General features: G+C 43.0%; 1 long non-coding RNA gene across 1 annotated transcript; it reads left to right on the forward strand.

The window, feature by feature from the left end:
- The first annotated feature begins 2,162 nt into the window (after window positions 1-2,162).
- LOC311140349 lies at window positions 2,163-14,608 on the forward strand. Its single transcript, XR_014614139.1, has 4 exons — window positions 2,163-2,393; window positions 12,335-12,497; window positions 12,760-12,791; window positions 13,397-14,608. It is a non-coding gene; the product is annotated as an uncharacterized lncRNA (long non-coding RNA).
- Window positions 14,609-19,498: the final 4,890 nt, after the last annotated feature.

The following is a 19,498-nucleotide window of genomic DNA, read 5'->3' on the forward strand; positions in this document are numbered from 1 at the left end:
ACTCAGTGATGTGTTGTGTTGGATTTGCCCCAAGTGTATTCCTTTGCCGTGTTTCTTTTTGCGGTAGTACTTTCGTGCTTTGTTGCATACATATGCATGTTTTGGAATACTTTTATTCTGTATATTTTTATTCTTCTTTTCACTGACATCCCTAAGCAGTTTCCTTCCTGTCCTGCAGCTCAGTTCAGAAGAATGACTATCTTTGATGTGTCTGGGTTGTTTAATACATCACCCACAGCATAATTATTAACTTGACCATGCTTAAATATATATTCAATGTCTGATTTGTTATTGTTACCCATCTACCAATCACTGTACTTCTTTATGGGGCTTTCAAAAAGCTCCCTGGTCTTTCTTCTCCTCCCTTCCACAGTGTGCTGTGTGATGCCTGCTGAGCAGAAGAGCAGATTGTTGACGTATCCCCTGCTGCTAATGCTGCTGGGATTGGTGCTCCTGTTATCCAGGAAGAGGTCTGAGCAGGAGACCTAAAAGCTTGCTGCTAATGCCGCTGGGATTGGTGCTCCTGTTATCCAGGAAGAGGTCTGAGCAGGAGACCTAAAAGCCTGCTGCTAATGCTGCTGGGATTGGTGCTCCTGTTATCCAGGAAGAGGTCTGAGCAGGAGACCTAAAAGGATAAGAAAACAGAAGAGTAGTATGACCTTCAGTCCATGGTCACTCAACAGGCTTTATGCCAGAGCAACTATCATTGCTTGTTTACAAAGAAAGAACATAAAGGGAGGACAGCCTTTTAGACTAAAGTCATTTTCATGGAAAGTTATTTTGTAAAATCAGAACTACGCTACAATACTTTATACACAAAGTTAAACACAATACAGTTGACCCCCTGCAGTTGACAAACTGTAAAGTCACACAATACAGTTGACACACTCACTGTAGGACAGACAATGGGAGTAGCACACCACACCACTAGATGGTCATATGTACCTCTACTCCAAATCTGGTTCCTCCTAAGGTTTCTTCCTTGTAGGGAGTTTTTGCTTGCTGCAACTTGCTCAGGGGTTTATCCCAGATTACTGTGTAAATTACCTTTTTACATCCGCAGTTGTCTTACTGGGCTTTAAATTTATTTATTTATTGAAATGATGGCAGCTATAGCATCTAATGAAAATTGTTCCATGTGTTCCAGTCAATGTATCATACATTCCAGAATTTGTTATTTTGTAATAAAAGGAGATGAACCCCCAATTGTGATGTCTTTTTATGAAGTGCTTTGAAAGGCTGGTCATGGCTCACATCAACACCATTATCCCAGAAACCCTAGACCCACTTCAATTTGCATACCGCCCCAACAGATCCACAGATGATGCAATCTCTATTGCACTCCTCACTGCCCTTTCACACCTGGACAAAAGGAACACCTATGTGAGAATGCTATTCATTGACTACAGCTCAGCATTCAACACCATAGTGCCCTCAAAGCTCATAACTAAGCTAAGGACCCTGGGACTAAACACCTCCCTCTGCAACTGGATCCTGGACTTCCTGAAGGGCCGCCTCCAGTTGGTATGGGTAGGTAACAACATCTGCCACGCTGATCCTCAACACGGGGGCCCCTCAGGGGTACGTGCTCAATCCCCTCCTGTAGTCCCTGTTCACTCATGACTGCATGGCCAGGCACGACTCTACATGTAAATACACCATCATTAAGTTTGCCGATGACACAACAGTGGTAGGCCTGATCACCGACAATGACGAGACCGCCTATAGGGAGGAGGTCATAGACCTGGCCGTGTGGTGCCAGGACAACAACCTCTCCCTCAACGTGATCAAGACAAAGTTTATTGATCTGTTTATTATCTATGCATAGTCACTTTAATAACTCTACCTACATGTACATATTACCTCAATTACCTCGACTTACCGGTGCCAACGCACATTGACTCTGTGCCGGTATCCCATGTACATAGCCTCGCTATTGTTATTTTACTGCTGCTCTTTAATTATTTGTTACTTTTATTTCTTATATTTGTAGGTATTCTTTCTTAAAACTGCATTGTTGGTTAAGGGCTTGTAAGTAAGCATTTCACTGTAAGGTCTACACCTGTTGCATTCGGCGCATGTGACAAATGAAATTTGATTTGATTTGATTTTTGCTAAATCTCTTTTACAGGAAAGAACTTGCATGTTGGCAGTATTCCAGCAGTACAGGGAGTGGCATTTTCTCCTGTAACATTTCTTATTTTAGTAGAATCCTCTTGATCAAATAATGACATGGAACTGTATAGTTTTATTTAATTACAGAGCAAATAATAGTTTTGGTGTTTTGGTGTTCCAGTGGGATGCAGAGGGCGACAATGATCAAAGCCAGGGGATTTCCCATTCTCATCTGCTTAGACTGCACAGGGGAGATTCCCAATTCATGTGGATGCACTGTGAGTATCCTGGATTTGTTTTCCACTGTGGCAGCATGATGTACAGTACCCTTCATCTAAAAAGCAGAAAGATAGTCCAACATAGCCTCCAACAGCTACTCTATAGTTTACCGAGCTACCAATAACTTCTCACTGGAAGAAGTTAAGCTACACCAGCATTTCCCACCTTTTGGTTTTTGCCCTATCACTACAGAGCTGGTTCAAATAATCAAAGCTTATTGAATAGTTGATTATTATCCCCAGGACCAAGTTTGGGGAACCCTGAGCTACCCTTAAAGAGCTACCCTTAAAGAGATTCTCCTGTACTTGTATATACTTTTTAACAAGTAGTTCTGAAAGCAGCACTCACGAGCCCAAAGTAGCTCCCTAACATTGCGTACTACGTCACAAATGTGCAGATATGTGCACCACGTCATTGCTCTCTCTCTGCTGTGTCCACTGAGCCATTGGGCCCGCCCTGCAACCTCATTGGATAACGCTGGGCAAACCTCTTGCTAGCTGTCACTCAAATGCGAGGGGTTAAAACTCTAATTGCTAAGGAGCTGGCCCACATGGGAGGATATGTAGGGAAAATGCTGCAGCACAGCTTCAAGAAAACAGTCGCTTTCAAACCAGGGATTTCGTGGCTAATTGAAGTAAGACAGTAGTTCTGTTCATAGATTATGCATGTATGAACTACACATTGACACATCCAGCCCAAAGCGGCAGGTTTAAAAAATACTTTCTTAGTTGCCAAAGTACCAGAGCAAGTCTTTAAGAAAATATAGTTTACTTAACTAGGTACTTTGAAAAAGTAGTTCACTACATCAAAACTACTTTGTGAAAAATTATCATATCTAAATCTGAAATGTCATAAGCTAGGTTTCCATGAACTTGTCCAGTGAGTTTTGTTGACATTTAGAAAGTTTGGATGGATAGTAGATGTCACAAATGCCTGTTCACGGTGCATTTCCATTGAACTGTCTTGTGTCTATAAAAACAGTTGGACGTAATTACATCACACCTAAAAAAACAACGTTTTCTTAAAAACCTAGAATGTCGAATAAATATAAAGTGGTTAAAGTGTTTCCATCCATTTAGGTAAATTGATAAATGTCAGCCTGTATAACCCTGCCCACTAACAGGTAACTGCCAAAATAAAGGAAACACCAACATAAAGTGTCTTAATAGGACGTTGGACCACCACGAGCCAGAACAGCTTCAATGCACTTTGGCACAGATTCTACAAGTGTCTGGAACTCTATTGGATGGATTCCAATTTATTTTAATTTTTTTGATGGTAGTGGAAAACACTGTCTCAGGCGCTGCTTCAGAATCTCCCATAAGTGTTACAAGATCATCCTGCTGACCTACAAAGCCCTTCACCACCTTGGAGAACATGCATTTGGGGAATGTGGAGATGGGGTCTTTGTAAAGTGCTGTTACTATGGGGGCGCCCATAGTGTGGCATGTGGGGGTTGTGCAGTGATTAAAAAACAGGTGGAACTGCAGCAGGTGAGAAGTGAATGTAAAATCTCATATTCAGAAGCAGTGAAGGTAGTTCACCCAGAGACAAGCGGGGCACCTAGAAGATCGGGTCTTCCAGGACAGAGTGGGATGCAGATTGGGCGTGATGTAGGGAGCAGAATGGGGGAGCCAACAAGAATGGTAGACATGAGAAAGGTTGTTACATTTGTAACAGCAGCTATCAATTGCACAGAAAAATAGCAATCTAAGAATAAAATACAGATCATTGTGGAAGAGGCAGTGAAGTATCTTGTGATCCCAGGACTGAAATGGGAAAATGTACAGGATGACCTCAATGAGATTGAGAATCAATCCAGCCAGGAATCATGTCTTGGTTAATTTTTATAATGGTGTTATCCTCCAATGGAATGTGAGAAGTTTGATAGCCAATGGGCAAGAGTTCAAACTGTTTCTTGAGGATTTACCAGCTAAACCAGATGCAATATGTCTCCAGTAGACATTGCTTAAAACGACTCTAGATTTTGTAATACAAGATTAAGTTGTAGTCCGTAGAGATAGGGTGGCAGGGGGAGGGTGTGCTACCTTTATAAAGTGGGGGATCCCATATAGGCTTATGGGAGAGAGAGTTGAGCGTGAGTATGTAGTGGTAGAAGTGTGGTTGGGAGGAGGGAATCTGGTAATAGTGAACCGTTACAACCCGTGTAAGAGACTAGAGTTGATGGCCCTTGGGAGTGTAAAAGGTCAAGATAGGAGACGGGTATATGGTGTGGGGATTTTAATGCCCACAGTATGCTCTGAGGAGGGTTTTGGACTGATGTAAATGGACAAGTGTTTGAGGAACTCCTGGATGAGAAAGAGCTTATGTGCCTTAATGATGGCCGGGGAACCAGGATTGACCCAGTAACTGGAAACGTATCTGCTGTGGTCTCTGATATCGAGTTCAATGGCAGGCAAATGTAGTTGAGAGATATGGGAGGAACCTACAGGGGGCAGTGATCACTACCCTATTATTAATGTACTGTAGGAATGAGAGTGGAAGATACAATAGGAAATGGATTGAGGAGTTGGATGTTTGGGAATGCGGAGTGGGGGCAGTTCAGGAGTTCAATGAACAGGGGCTGTCTCAGGTTGATCTCTGTGCAGATATAGAAACAGTGAATGATGTAGTAAGAGGAGCAATAGTAGAGGCCTGAAGGCAGGTGATACCCACAGGTACAGGGGGGAGAAGGAGAAAGGCAGTTCCCTGGTGGACTGAAGAGTGCAGAGAATCTGTAAAGAGTAGGAACGGTTCTTTCAGGATGTTGAAAAGGTCCAATAACTACTAGCACCTGATACAGTAAGCACAAGCAGTAGTAAGGAGGACCATTAGGACAGCTAAGAGGGAGTATTGGCACCGAATCTGAGGAAACATAGGCAGGACTACCTCTGTGGGAGAGGTATGGGGGATGATTAAGAGTTGGGAGTGGGGACAGACAAGATTGGGATCTCCCTATGCTGAAAAGTGGGGAAAACTGTTGCATTGAGAAACATGGAGAAGGCAGAGATTTTAGCCCAGGCATTTGTGAAGGTGCACAGCTCAAATAACTTGGCAGAGAAGGGACAGCGTGGGAGAGAGAGGGTCAGAAGAGAATATCTGTGGGTCCTGGATCAGAGATGTGGTGGAGGAGGCATTGAATTTCCCCTTTTACATTGGCTGAGAAGAAAAGAGCGATAGCTAAAGCTGGGCTAACATCTCTTGGGAAGGATTGTGTTACATCATGATGGCTCAACTCAGTCAAATCAAATCAAATCAAATTGTATTTGTCACACGCTCCGAATACAACAGGTGTAGATCTTACAGTGAAATGCTTACTTACAATCTATTAACCAACAATGCAGTTTTAAGAAAAATAAGTGTTAAGTAAAAAATAGATAAGTAAAAAATAAAAAACTAATAATTACAGAGCAGCCTTATGTTGACCTGTTTAAAGGTCTTACTCACATCGGCTATGGAGAGCGTGATCACACAGTCGTCCGGAACAGCTGATGCTCTCATGCATGGTTTAGTGTTGCTTGCCTCGAAGCGAGCATAGAAGTAATTTAGCTCGTCTTATAGGCTTGTGTCACTGGGCAGTTTGCGGCTGTGCTTCCCTTTGTAGTCTGTAATTGTTTGCATGCCCTGCCATATCTGATGAGCGTCGGAGCCGGTGTAGTACGATTCAATCTTAGTCCTGTATTGACGGTTTGTCTGTTTGATGGTTCGTCGGAGGGCATAGCAGGATTTCTTATAGGCGTCAGGGTTAGAGTCCCTCTGCTTGAAAGCGGCAGCTCTACCCTTTAGCTCAGTGCGGATGTTGCCTGTAATCCATGGCTTCTGGTTGGGGTATGTACGCACGGTCACTGTGGGGACGACGTCATCGATGCACTTATTGATGAAGCCAGTGACTGATGTGGTGTACTCCTCAATGCCATCGGAAGAATCCCGGAACATATTCCAGTCTGTGCTAGCAAAACAGTCCTGTAGCTTAGCATCTGCGTCATCTGACCACTTATTTATTGACCGAGTCACTGGTGCTTCCTGCTTTAGTTTTTGCTTGTAAACAGGAATCAGGGGGATAGAATTATGGTCAGATTTGCCAAATGGCGGGCGAGGGAGGGCGAGGGAGAGCTTTGTACGCGTCTCTGTGTGTGGAGAAAAGGTGGTCTAGAGTTTTTTTTCCTCTAGTTGCACATTTAACATGCTGGTAGAAATTACAGTTTACATACATTTAGGTTGGAGTCATTAAAACGTGTTTTTCAACCACGCCACAAATTTCTTGTTAACAAACTACAGTTTTGACAAGTCGGATAGGACATCTACTTTGTGCATGACACAAGTAATTTTTCCAACAATTGTTTACAGACAGATTATTTCACTTATAATTCACTGTATCACAATTCCAGTGGGTCAGAAGTTTACATACACTAAGTTGACTGTGCCTTTAAACAGCTTGGAAAATTCCAAAAAATTATGTCATGGCTTTAGAAGCTTCTGATAGGCTAATTGACATCATTTAAGTCAATTGGAGGTGTACATGTGGATATATTTCAAGGCCTACCTTCGAACTTAGTGCCTCTTTGCTTGACATCATGGGAAAATCAAAAGAAATCAGCCAAGACCTGAAGGTACCACGTTCATCTGTACAAACAATAGTCCGCAAGTATAAACACCATGGGACCACGCAGCCGTCATACCGCTCAGGAAGGAGATGCGTTCTGTCTCCTAGAGATGAACGTACTATGGTGTGAAAAGTTCAAATCAATCCCAGAACAACAGCAAAGGACCTTGTGAAGATGCTGGAGGAAATGGGTACAAAAGTATCTATATCCACAGTAAAACGAGTCCTATTTCAACATAACCTGAAAGGCCGCTCAGCAAGGAAGAAGCCACTGCTCCAAAACCGCCATAAAAAAGCCAGACTACGGTTTGCAACTGCACATGGGGACAAAGATCGTACTTTTTGGAGAAATGTCCTCTGGTCTGATTAAACAAAAATATAACTGTTTGTCCATAATGACCATCGTTATGTTTGGAGGAAAAAGGATGGTGGCTTGCAAGTCGAAGAACACCATCCCAACCGTGAAGCACGGGGGTGGCAGCATCATGCTGTGGGGGTGCTTTGCTGCAGGAGGGACTGGTGCACTTCACAAAATAGATGGCATCATGAGGAAGGAAAATTATGTGGATACAGTGGGGAAAAAAGTATTTAGTCAGCCACCAATTGTGCAATTTCTCCCACTTAAAAAGATGAGAGAGGCCTATAATTTTCATCATAGGTACACGTCAACTATGACAGACAAAATGAGAAAAAAAAATCCAGAAAATCACATTGTAGGATTTTTAATGAATTTATTTGCAAATTATGGTGGAAAATAGGTATTTGGTCAATAACAAAAGTTTCTCAATACTTTGTTATATACCCTTTGTTGGCAATGACACAGGTCAAACGTTTTCTGTAAGTCTTCACAAGGTTTTCACACACTGTTGCTGGTATTTTGGCCCATTCCTCCATGCAGATCTCCTCTAGAGCAGTGATGTTTTGGGGCTGTCGCTGGGCAACACGGACTTTCAACTCGCTCCAAAGATTTTCTATGGGGTTGAGATCTGGAGACTGGCTAGGCCACTCCAGGACCTTGAAATGCTTCTTACGAAGCCACTCCTTCGTTGCCCGGGCGGTGTGTTTGGGATCATTGTCATGCTGAAAGACCCAGCCACGTTTCATCTTCAATGCCCTTGCTGATGGGAAGGAGGTTTTCACTCAAAATCTCATGATACATGGCCCCATTAATTCTTTCCTTTACACGGATCAGTCGTCCTGGTCCCTTTGCAGAAAAACAGCCCCAAAGCATGATGTTTCCACCCCCATGCTTCACAGTAGGTACGGTGTTCTTTGGATGCAACTCAGCATTCTTTGTCCTCCAAACACGACGAGTTGAGTTTTTACCAAAAAGTTATATTTTGGTTTCATCTGACCATATGACATTCTCCCAATCCTCTTCTGGATCATCCAAATGCACTCTAGCAAACTTCAGACGGGCCTGGACATGTACTGGCTTAAGCAGGGGGACACATCTGGCACTGCAGGATTTGAGTCCCTGGCGGCGTAGTGTGTTACTGATGGTAGGCTTTGTTACTTTGGTCCCAGCTCTCTGCAGGTCATTCACTAGGTCCCCCCGTGTGGTTCTGGGATTTTTGCTCACCGTTCTTGTGATCATTTTGACCCCACGGGGTGAGACCTTGCATGGAGCCCCAGATCGAGGGAGATTATCAGTGGTCTTGTATGTCTTCCATTTCCTAATAATTGCTCCCACAGTTGATTTCTTCAAACCAAGCTGCTTACCTATTGCAGATTCAGTCTTCCCAGCCTGGTGCAGGTCTACAATTTTGTTTCTGGTGTCCTTTGACAGCTCTTTGGTCTTGGCCATAGTGGAGTTTGGAGTGTGACTTTTTGAGGTTGTGGACAGGTGTCTTTTATACTGATAACAAGTTCAAACAGGTGCCATTAATACAGGTAACGAGTGGAGGACAGAGGAGCCTCTTAAAGAAGAAGTTACAGGTCTGTGAGAGCCAGAAATCTTGCTTGTTTGTAGGTGACCAAATATTTATTTTCCACCATAATTTGCAAATAAATTAATACAAAATCCTACAATGTGATTTTCTGGATTTTTTTTCCTCAATTTGTCTGTCATAGTTGACGTGTACCTATGATGAGAATTACAGGCCTCTCTCATCTTTTTAAGTGGGAGAACTTGCACAATTGGTGGCTGACTAAATACTTTTTCCCCCCACTGTATATTGAAGCAACATCTCAAGACATCAGTTAGGAAGTTAAAGATTGGTTGCAAATGGGTCTTCCAAATGGACAATGACCCCAAGCATACTTCCAAAGTTGTGGCAAAATGGCTTAAGGACAAAAATGTCAAGGTATTGGAGTGGCCATCACAAAGCCAAGACCTCAATCCTTTAGATAATTTGTGGGCAGAACTTAAAAAGCGTGTGCGAGCAAGGAGGCCTACAAACCTGACTCAGTTACACCAGCTCTGTCAGGAGGAATGGGCCAAAATTCACCCAACTTATTGTGGGAAGCTTGTGGAAGGCTACCCGAACCGTTTGACCCAAGTTAAACAATTTAAAGGCAATGCTACCAAATACTAATTGAGTGTATGTAAACTTCTGACCCACTGGGAACGTGATGAAAGAAATAAAAGCTGAAATAAATCATTCTCTCTACTATTATTCTGACATTTCACATTCTTAAAATAAAGTGGTGATCCTAACAGACCTAAGACAGGGAATTTTTACTAGGATTAAATGTCAGGAATTGTGAAAAACTGAGTTTAAATGTATTTGGCTAAGGTATATGTAAACTTCCGACTTCAACTGTAGGTAAAACGGACTTAAGTTTATCTGCATTAAAGTCCCCGGCCACTAGTGACACTGTAATTGGGAAAAGTATTGGGCCCTTACAATAAGGTGTGTCAGGAAGGGACCAGGCTGTGGTGGTGCAGATATGGACACCAGGGAAAGACCCTACTAATCCATCAAGCTATAAGCCGATAGCATTGACATCTCATGTCTGTAAATGTTTGGAAAGGATCATAACAGAAAGGCTCACTTACTTCCTGGAGAGCAGAGGCCTATTGTCATCAGACCAAAGTGGGTTTAGAAAAGGCAGGGGAATGATGGATCCTGTACTGTGCCTAGAGTCGGACATACGGAAGGACTATGATATGATGTGGAAGGAAGGTCTGCTTATCAAACTGGAAATCATGGGGGTTGGAGGAAGAGTTTTAACTGGATAAAGGACTTTCTTTTTGGACAATCAATACAAGTGAGGGTGGGTAGCTCTATGTCAGAAAGGCATGAGGTGTATAATGGTATCCCCCAGGGAAGTGTCATTAGTCCTTTGTTGTTCTGCATTATGATAGATGGTGTATTCCCCAAGGTGAGAACAGATATTGGGAGGTCATTGTTTGCCGATGACGGGGCACTGTGGAAGAGAGGGAGAAATATTCCCGATACAGCCGGGAGAGTTCAAGAAGCGATAAGACAAGTTGATCAGTGCTCCCTCATGTGGGTCTTCAAGTTCTCCGTTGAGAAAACACAGACAGTTTTTTACTAGAAGGAAGTTTGGAGAGGAAATATGCCTGAAGCTGTATGGGCGGATTCTAGAGAGGATGGGAGTGTTTAGGTTCCTGGGGGTCTGTTTTGACACTTGAATGACGTGGGTGGAGCATATTAACAGAGTAGTTGTCAAAGGAAAGAAAATATTGATTGTGATGCATTGCCTGTCAGGAATGGAGTGGGGGCTGGATAGAATGGTGTTAAAAATGCTACATATAGCGCTGAATACAATTTCGGGTGGATTGATATTAATATAGTAATATGCCATTTAGCAGACACTTTTATCCAAAGCGACTTACAGTCATGCGTGCATACATTTTTATTTTTAATTTTTTTGTGTATGGGTGGTCCCGGGGATCGAATCCACTACCTTGGCGTTACAAGCGCCGTGCTCTACCAGCTGAGCTACAGAGGACCACATATTGGCATGGCGAAAGAGATGTGACTGTTTGAGAACGAGTTCAGCCCTTATGTGGTGCTTCCTGCTATCCCACCTTGGTTGCTCCCTCATCCAATGATAGACCTAGGGTTGCTTGAGAGGGCAAGAGCTGGTGAGGAATGAGTAGATCCAGTAAATATTGTAAGTGAACATTTAAGAACACAGTACTATGCTCTTGAATATACTTTTTTTGCTGATTGATCTAAGGACCCTAAAACAGGGAGGATAGGTGCAGCTTTTAGTGTTCCTGAGTTTAAGGTTGCAGTGACAAAAAAGAGCAACGGATCATGTATCTGTATACACAATGGAGTTGCTGGCCATACTATTGGCTGCAGAGTGGGTGGAGGAGGTGAGGCCAGACAGGTGGGTGGAGGAGGTGAGGCCAGACAGGTGGGTGGAGGAGATGAGGCCAGACAGGTGGGTGGAAGAGGTGAGGCCAGACAGGTGGGTGGAAGAGGTGAGGCCAGACAGGTGGGTGGAAGAGGTGAGGCCAGACAGGTGGGTGGAAGAGGTGAGGCCAGACAGGTGGGTGGAGGAGGTGAGGCCAGACAGGTGGGTGGAAGAGGTGAGGCCAGACAGGTGGGTGGAAGAGGTAAGGCCAGACAGGTGGGTGGAAGAGGTGAGGCCAGACAGGTGGGTGGAAGAGGTGAGGCCAGACAGGTGGGTGGATGAGGTGAGGCCAGACAGGTGGGTGGAAGAGGTGAGGCCAGACAGGTGGGTGGAGGAGGTGAGGCCAGACAGGTGGGTGGAGGAGGTGAGGCCAGACAGGGTAGTCATCTGTTCTGACTCCTGTGCAGCACTGATGAGCTTAAATTCATTTGTGTCACAAAGCAGACAAGATGTCTTGTATGAGATTTTGCAGTGCTTGTTTAGATAGAAACACATGAGGGTATTTGTGAGGGGAATGAGGAGGTGGATGTTCTTGCCAAGCAGGCTCTCAAACATCCTAATGTTGAAATGGAAATGCCAATAAGAAAAGCAGAAGCCAAGGGGTTAATAAGAACAGTGGTTAAAAACAAATGGCAACAAATGTGGAACAGGGAGGGAAAGGGAAGACACCTGTATAAGATCCAGGAAAAGGTGGTGGCAGGGAGGTCATCATGTCAAGAGAGAAGGGAGGAAAGTGTAATAACAAGGCTGTGACTGGGACATACAAGGCTGAACCGCACATTGACATTGGTAGGAAAACATCCAACTGGGAAGTGTGATCACTTTCAGGAGGGTATGGAGACAGTGGAACACGTTCTATTTCAGTTCCAGCACTATGAGAGGGAAAGGGAGAGATTATTATTAGATTCAAGGAGTAATGGTGTTGAAGAGACAAGTTTAATTGTACTGTTAATGCAACTTCACGTGATGTGGTATTTCTTTGCGTATTTTGTTTCCTTACAGAGACAAGATTAATGGGTAGGATTTATACCTTTCCTGTCTCTGGTCCACACTCCAGTCCAGTTGGTGGCGGTAATGCACCTTTAAAGTTGGATGCCAACCTCCATATAAAATCAACAGCAGAAGAAGAAGAAGAAGAAGAAGAAGAAGAAGAAGGAAAAAAAAAGTAGGGACTTTCCTGCACAATCTGCTTTACTTTCTTTGTTCCTTGTTCTCTGCACATGGGGTACGTGCTAACGTGTCATTCATTCACTCAAATGTTTAACAAAGTTTAGAAACTAAGGGGTGTATGTATAATTGAATCCCCATGCTTAATAGGCTCTATAATGCATCATATAGGATAAAGGAAATACAGGATAAAGTCAGTCCATGGATTATTAGAAGCCGATTTTAAAGAGCATGTGTCTCTCTCTTGCTTTGTCTTTCAGGTTGCACGTGGTCTCCATACTGTTTATTATCAGTAAGTAAACTCGAAGTGTTTTCATATGGTGTGTATGGACAAGTGGTAGGTCCTATGTCAAACTTTTACAACTTTTAGTAATTCTTAAATAAATAGCATCCCTCATCAATGATCACATGGGTACATTGATTAGTGCATTAGTGTGCAGTACTCAAGTCTGTTATTTGTTTACTACATATTCACATTATGGTTGAGGAAAACAAATAATAAATGCCCAAACATGCCCAGGTAAACAAATGTGCTTATAGAAAGTCTACACCCTCCTTGGATTTCTTCATTTTATTGTGTTACAAAGTGGGATTATAATGTATTTAAATGTATGATATACACGAAATACTCTAATGTCGAAGTGGAAGGAAAATTCTAACGTGTTTTTGAAGATGAATGAAAAATAGAACAGTAATGTACCTTCATTAGATTAGATAAGTATTCACCCCCTGAATCAATACATGTTAGAAACACCTTTGGCAGCCATTACAGCTGTGACTCTTTTTGGGTAAGTCTCATAAGAGCAGATTTAAGTCAAAACTGTAATTTGGCCACTCAGGAACATTCACTGTCTTCTTGGTAAGGAACTCCAGTTTATATTTGGCTTTGTGTTGTAGGTTATTGTCCTGCTGAAAGGTGAATTCCTCTCCCAGTGTCTGGTGTGAAGCAGGTTTTCCTCAAGGATTTTGCCTGTGCTCAGCTCCATCACGTTTCTTTTCATCCTGAAAAACTCCCCAGTCTTTGATGTCAACTATACCCATACTATGCTTCTACATCTGCATTGCTTGCTGTTTGGGGTTTTAGGCTGGGTTTCTGTATAGCACTTTGTGACATCTGCTGATGTAAAAAGGGCTTTATAAATACATTTGATTGATTGATGATGCAGCCATCACCATGTTTGAAAATAAGGAGGTAGTTACTCAGTGATGTGTTCTGTTGGATTTGCCCCAAACATAAGGCTATGCATTTAGGCCAAAAAGTGTATTTCTTTGCCGTGTTTTTTTTGTTGCAATATTACTTTAGTGCCTTGTTGCATACATATGCATGTTTTGGAATACTTTTATTCTGTATATTTTTATTATTCTTTTCAGTGACATAATAATAATATGCCATTTAGCAGACGCTTTTATCCAAAGCGACTTACAGTCATGTGTGCATACATTTTTACGTATGGGTGGTCCCGGGGATCGAACCCACTACCCTGGCGTTACAAGCGCCATGCTCTATCAATTGAGCTACAGAGGACCACATCCATAAGCAGTTTCCTTCCTGTCCTGCAGCTCAGTTCAGAAGAACAACTGGATATTTGATGTGTACGATTAGTTTAAAACATCATCCACAGCATAATTATTAACTTGACCATGCTTAAATATATATTAAATGTCTGATTTGTTATTGTTACCCATCTACCAATCACTGGCCTTCTTTGAGGCTTTCAAAAAGCTCCCTGGTCTTTGTAGTTGAATCTGTGCTTGAAATGTAATACTTGACTGAGGGACCTTACAGATTTTCTATGTACTGTATGTGGGACAGAGGAAGGGGTAGTCATTCAAAAATCATGTCAACTCCTATTATTTCATACAGTGAGTCCATATAACTTATGTGAATTGTTAAGCCAAATGTTACTTCTGAACTAATTTAGGCTTGCCTAAACAAAGGGGGTGAATACTTATGCAATGACTATTCTAGTTATTAAATTTGTATTCATTTGTAAAATTTTCTTTTCAGTTTTACGTTATGGAGTATTTTGTGTAGATCAATGACCAAAAATTACAATTTAAATATATTTCACTCCCACTTTGTAACACAATAAAATGTGAAAAAAGTTCAAGCGGGTGTAGACTTTCTATAGGCACTGTATGGATTGTGTCATTTCATCCATTCTGTCCTTTCATGGTTACACAGCAAAGAAGTAAGGTTACAATAACATATTAGAACAATGATTGATTTGCTGTAATTATTACCAATACCACTCTCTCTCCCACATCATCCTTCTCTCTTTCTACCTATTCCATATCAGTGATATCATCAGTGGTAACTACAACCAGTCTACAACCCCGAGAAGTGGCATCTCCGGGCAGTGACATCACCCTTAGCTGCTCTTTCCCTCCGTCTAAAAACCTGAACCTCAACCACCTGATCGTCAACTGGCAGCGTGGAGAGTCAGAGGTGGTCCACAGCTATTACAATGGGAGAGATCAGCTGGAAAGACAGAGTGTTGTTTACAAGGGACGCACTCATCTGTTTGAAGACCAGCTCACTGTGGGAAATGCCTCACTTAGACTGAGTGGTGTGCAGCCGAGTGACCAGGGCCAATACACCTGTTATGTGACAGATGAACAGAGAAGCACCCAGGAAAGTCTACAACTTCTAGTGGCAGGTAAGTTCCATTGTTGCTGCATCTATATTGTGTAGTTTAAATGATAACTGCACCTACAAAAGTATTTATAATATTTCAAAACAGCCCCTTATGATGAGCCCAGGATGTCCGTCCAAGCCACTTGTGACGGCTTTGTTGTCACTCTCCGTGCCTCTCAGGGGTTTCCCCAGCCAGAGGTACTGTGGGGAGGTGTGATGGGCAGTAACACCACTATGGAGTTGGACAGCAGGGGGCGCTATGAGCTGGAGAGTGAGGTGACCCTGAGGTTGAACAGCACTCTGACTGTTACAGCAGATCTGAAACTGAGGGTTCTGGACCAGAGTTTCACCAAGTCTCTCACACTCCACCCACCACCAGGTAAAATATCAGGTTTCCAAGGTTTGTTCTTTGACTACAATGTTGTTTTCAGATCTTTTATTTAGAGTTCTTTTTACGATTGGATATTTTGGATTATTGATCATCCATGTGTTTTATTCTTCTGGTGCAGTATGTACCTAACACAGTCCATCGAGATGTGATACCATACTTGCACAAAATGTTTCGGGGGAGCTGCAGGTCTCAGAGAAGGTGATGTTATTGTGCGAAGCTAAGCTGACTGCAGCTGGCTCCACCACCACATCAACCCCCCATTGAACATGCCCTTCTCCAGAGCAAGCTGTGAGTGTTGTTCACAATACTCTACTGCTGTTCATGATAAAGTACTAGTCAGATATAGAGGAAAATGTTGCTTATTTCAGTGACTGAGGTTGAGTGCTCCTTTATTCTCCTCCCTTCCACAGTGTGCTGTGTGATGCCTGCTGAGCAGAGGAGCAGATTGTTGATGTATCCCCTGCTACTAATGCTGCTGGGATTGGTGCTCCTGTTATCCAGGAAGTGGTCTGACCAGGAGACCTAAAAGCCTGCTGCTAATGCTGCTGGGATTGGTGCTCCTGTTATCCATGAAGTGGTCTGACCAGGAGACCAAAAAGGATAAGAAAACAGAAAAATAGAATGACCTTCAGTCCATGGTCACTCAACAGGCTTTATGCCAGAGCAACTATCATTGCTTGTTTACAAAGAAATAACATAAAGGGAGGACAGCCTTTTAGACTAAAGTCCATTTTCATGGAAAGTGATTTTGTAAAATCAGAACTACAATACATTATACACAAAGTTCAACACAATACAGTTGACACACTCACTATAGGACAGTGGGAGTTGCACACCACACCACTAGATGGTCATATGTACCTCTACTCCAAATCCGGTTCCTCTTAAGGTTTCTTCCTTGTAGGGAGTTTTTGCTTGCTGCAACTTTCTCAGGGGTTTAGCTCAGGTTACTGTGTAAATCACGTTTACATCCGCAGTTTTCTTATTGGGCTTAATAAATAAAATGTATTTAATAATGTATAATAATAATATGCCATTTAGCAGACGCTTTTATCCAAAGCGACTTACAGTCATGCGTGCATACATTTTTATGTATGGGTGGTCCCGGGGATCGAACCCACTACCCTGGCGTTACAAGCGCCATGCTATACCAATTGAGGTACAGAGGACCTTTGATCTGATTGAAATGATGGCAGCTATAGCATCTAATGACAATTGTTACGCGTGTTCCAGTCAATGTATCATACATTCCAGAATTTGTTATTTTGTAATAAAAGGAGATGAACCCCCAATTGCGATGTCTTTTTGCTAAATCTCTTTAACAGGAAAGAACTTGCATGTTGGCATTATACCAGCAGTACAGGGAGAGTGTCATTTTCTCCTGTAACATTTCATATTTTAGTAGATTCCTTGGATCGATGATGGATCTAAGGACCCTAAAACAGGGAGGATAGGTGCAGCTTTTAGTGTTGCTCAGTTTAAGGTTGCAGTGACAAAAAGAGCAACGGATCATGTATCTGTATACACAATGGAGTTGCTGGCCATACTATTGGCTGCAGAGTGGGTGGAGGAGGTAAGGCCAGACAGGTGGGTGGAAGAGGTGAGTCCAGACAGGTGGGTGGAAAAGGTGAGGCCAGACAGGTGGGTGGAGGAGGTGAGGCCAGACAGGTGGGTGGAGGAGGTGAGGCCAGACAGGTGGGTGGAGGAGGTGAGGCCAGACAGGTGGGTGGAAAAGGTGAGGCCAGACAGGTGGGTGGAGGAGGTGAGGCCAGACAGGTGGGTGGAAGAGGTGAGGCCAGACAGGTGGGTGGAAAAGGTGAGGCCAGACAGGTGGGTGGAAGAGGTGAGGCCAGACAGGTGGGTGGAGGAGGTGAGGCCAGACAGGGTAGTCATCTGTTCTGACTCCTGTGCAGCACTGATGAGCTTAAAATCATTTGTGTCACAAAGCAGACAAGATGTCATGTATGAGATTTTGCAGTGCTTGTTTAGATTGAGACACATATTGGGGTATTTGTGAGGTTCCTCTGGGTGCCAGCTCATGTGGGAGTAGAGGAGAATGAGGAGGTGGACGTTCTTGCCAAGCAGGCTCTCAAACATCCTAATGTTGAAATGGAAATGCCAATAAGAAAAGCAGAAGCCAAGGGGTTAATAAGAACAGTGGTTAAAAACAAATGGCAACAAATGTGGAACAGGGAGGGAAAGGGAAGACACCTGTATAAGATCCAGGAAAAGGTGGGGGCAGGGAGGTCCTCATGTCAAGAGAGAAGGGAGGAAAGTGTAATAACAAGGCTGTGACTGGGACATACAAGGCTGAACCGCACATTGAAATTGGTAGGAAAACATCCAACTGGGAAGTGTGATCACCTTCGGGAGGAGATGGAGACAGTGGAACACGTTCTATTTCAGTGCCAGCACTATGAGAGGGAAATGGATATATTATTATTAGATTCAAGGAATAATGGTGTTGAAGAGACAAGTTTAATTGTACTGTTAAGGCAACCTTCACGTGATGTGATATTTCATTGCGTATTTTGTTTCCTTAGGGAGACAAGACTAATGGGTAGGATTTAGACCTTTCCTGTCCCTGGTCCACACTCCAGTCCAGTTGGTGGCGGTAAGGCACCTTTACAGTTGGTTGCCAACCGCAATATAAAAGCCATAGAAGAAGAAGAAGAAGAAGATAAAGAGAGGGACTTTTCCTTCACTATCTGCTGTACTTAATTTGTCCCTTGTTTCTTCGGATCATGGGGTATGCGCTAACATTTCATTCCTTCACTCAAATGTTTACAAAGGTTTAAAAACTAAGGGGTGTATGTATAATTGAATCCCTATGCTTACTAGGCTTTATAATGCATCATATAGGATAAAGGAAATACAGGATAAAGTCAGTCCATGGGTTATTAGAAGACGATTTCAAAGCATGTGACTCTCTCTCGCTGTGTCTTTCAGGTTGCATGTGGTCTCCATACTGTTTATTATCGGTAAGTAAAATGTAAGTGTTTTCATACGGTGTGTATGGACTAGTGGTACAGTGGGGAAGAAAAGTATTTAGTCAGCCACCAATTGTGCAAGTTCTCCCACTTAAAAAGATGAGAGAGGCCTGTAATTCTCATCATAGGTACACGTCAACTATGACAGACAAATTGAGGAAAAAAAATCCAGAAAATCACATTGTAGGATTTTTAATGAATTTAATTGCAAATTATGGTGGAAAATAAGTATTTGGTCACCTACAAACAAGCAAGATTTCTGGCTCTCACAGACCTGTAACTTCTTCTTTAAGAGGCTCCTCTGTCCTCCACTCGTTACCTGTATTAATGGCACCTGTTTGAACTTGTTATCAGTATAAAAGACACCTGTCCACAACCTCAAACAGTCACACTCCAAACTCCACTATGGCCAAGACCAAAGAGCTGTTAAAGGACACCAGAAACAAAATTGTAGACCTGCACCAGGCTGGGAAGACTGAATCTGCAATAGGTAAGCAGCTTGGTTTGAAGAAATCAACTGTGGGAGCAATTATTAGGAAATGGAAGACATACAAGACCACTGATAATCTCCCTCGATCTGGGGCTCCACGCAAGATCTCACCCCGTGGGGTCAAAATGATCACAAGAACGGTGAGCAAAAATCCCAGAACCACACGGGGGGACCTAGTGAATGACCTGCAGAGAGCTGGGACCAAAGTAACAAAGTCTACCATCAGTAACACACTACGCTCCCAGGGACTCAAATCCTGCAGTGCCAGACGTGTCCCCCTGCTTAAGCCAGTACATGTCCAGGCCCGTCTGAAGTTTGCTAGAGTGCATTTGGATGATCCAGAAGAGGATTGGGAGAATGTCATATGGTCAGATGAAACCAAAATAGAACTTTTTGGTAAAAACTCAACTCGTCGTGTTTGGAGGACAAAGAATGCTGAGTTGCATCCAAAGAACACCATACCTACTGTGAAGCATGGGGGTGGAAACAT

This window comes from Coregonus lavaretus (assembly GCF_964263955.1).
Source record: "Coregonus lavaretus genome assembly, chromosome: 13".
In the NCBI taxonomy this organism is placed as follows: domain Eukaryota; kingdom Metazoa; phylum Chordata; class Actinopteri; order Salmoniformes; family Salmonidae; genus Coregonus; species Coregonus lavaretus.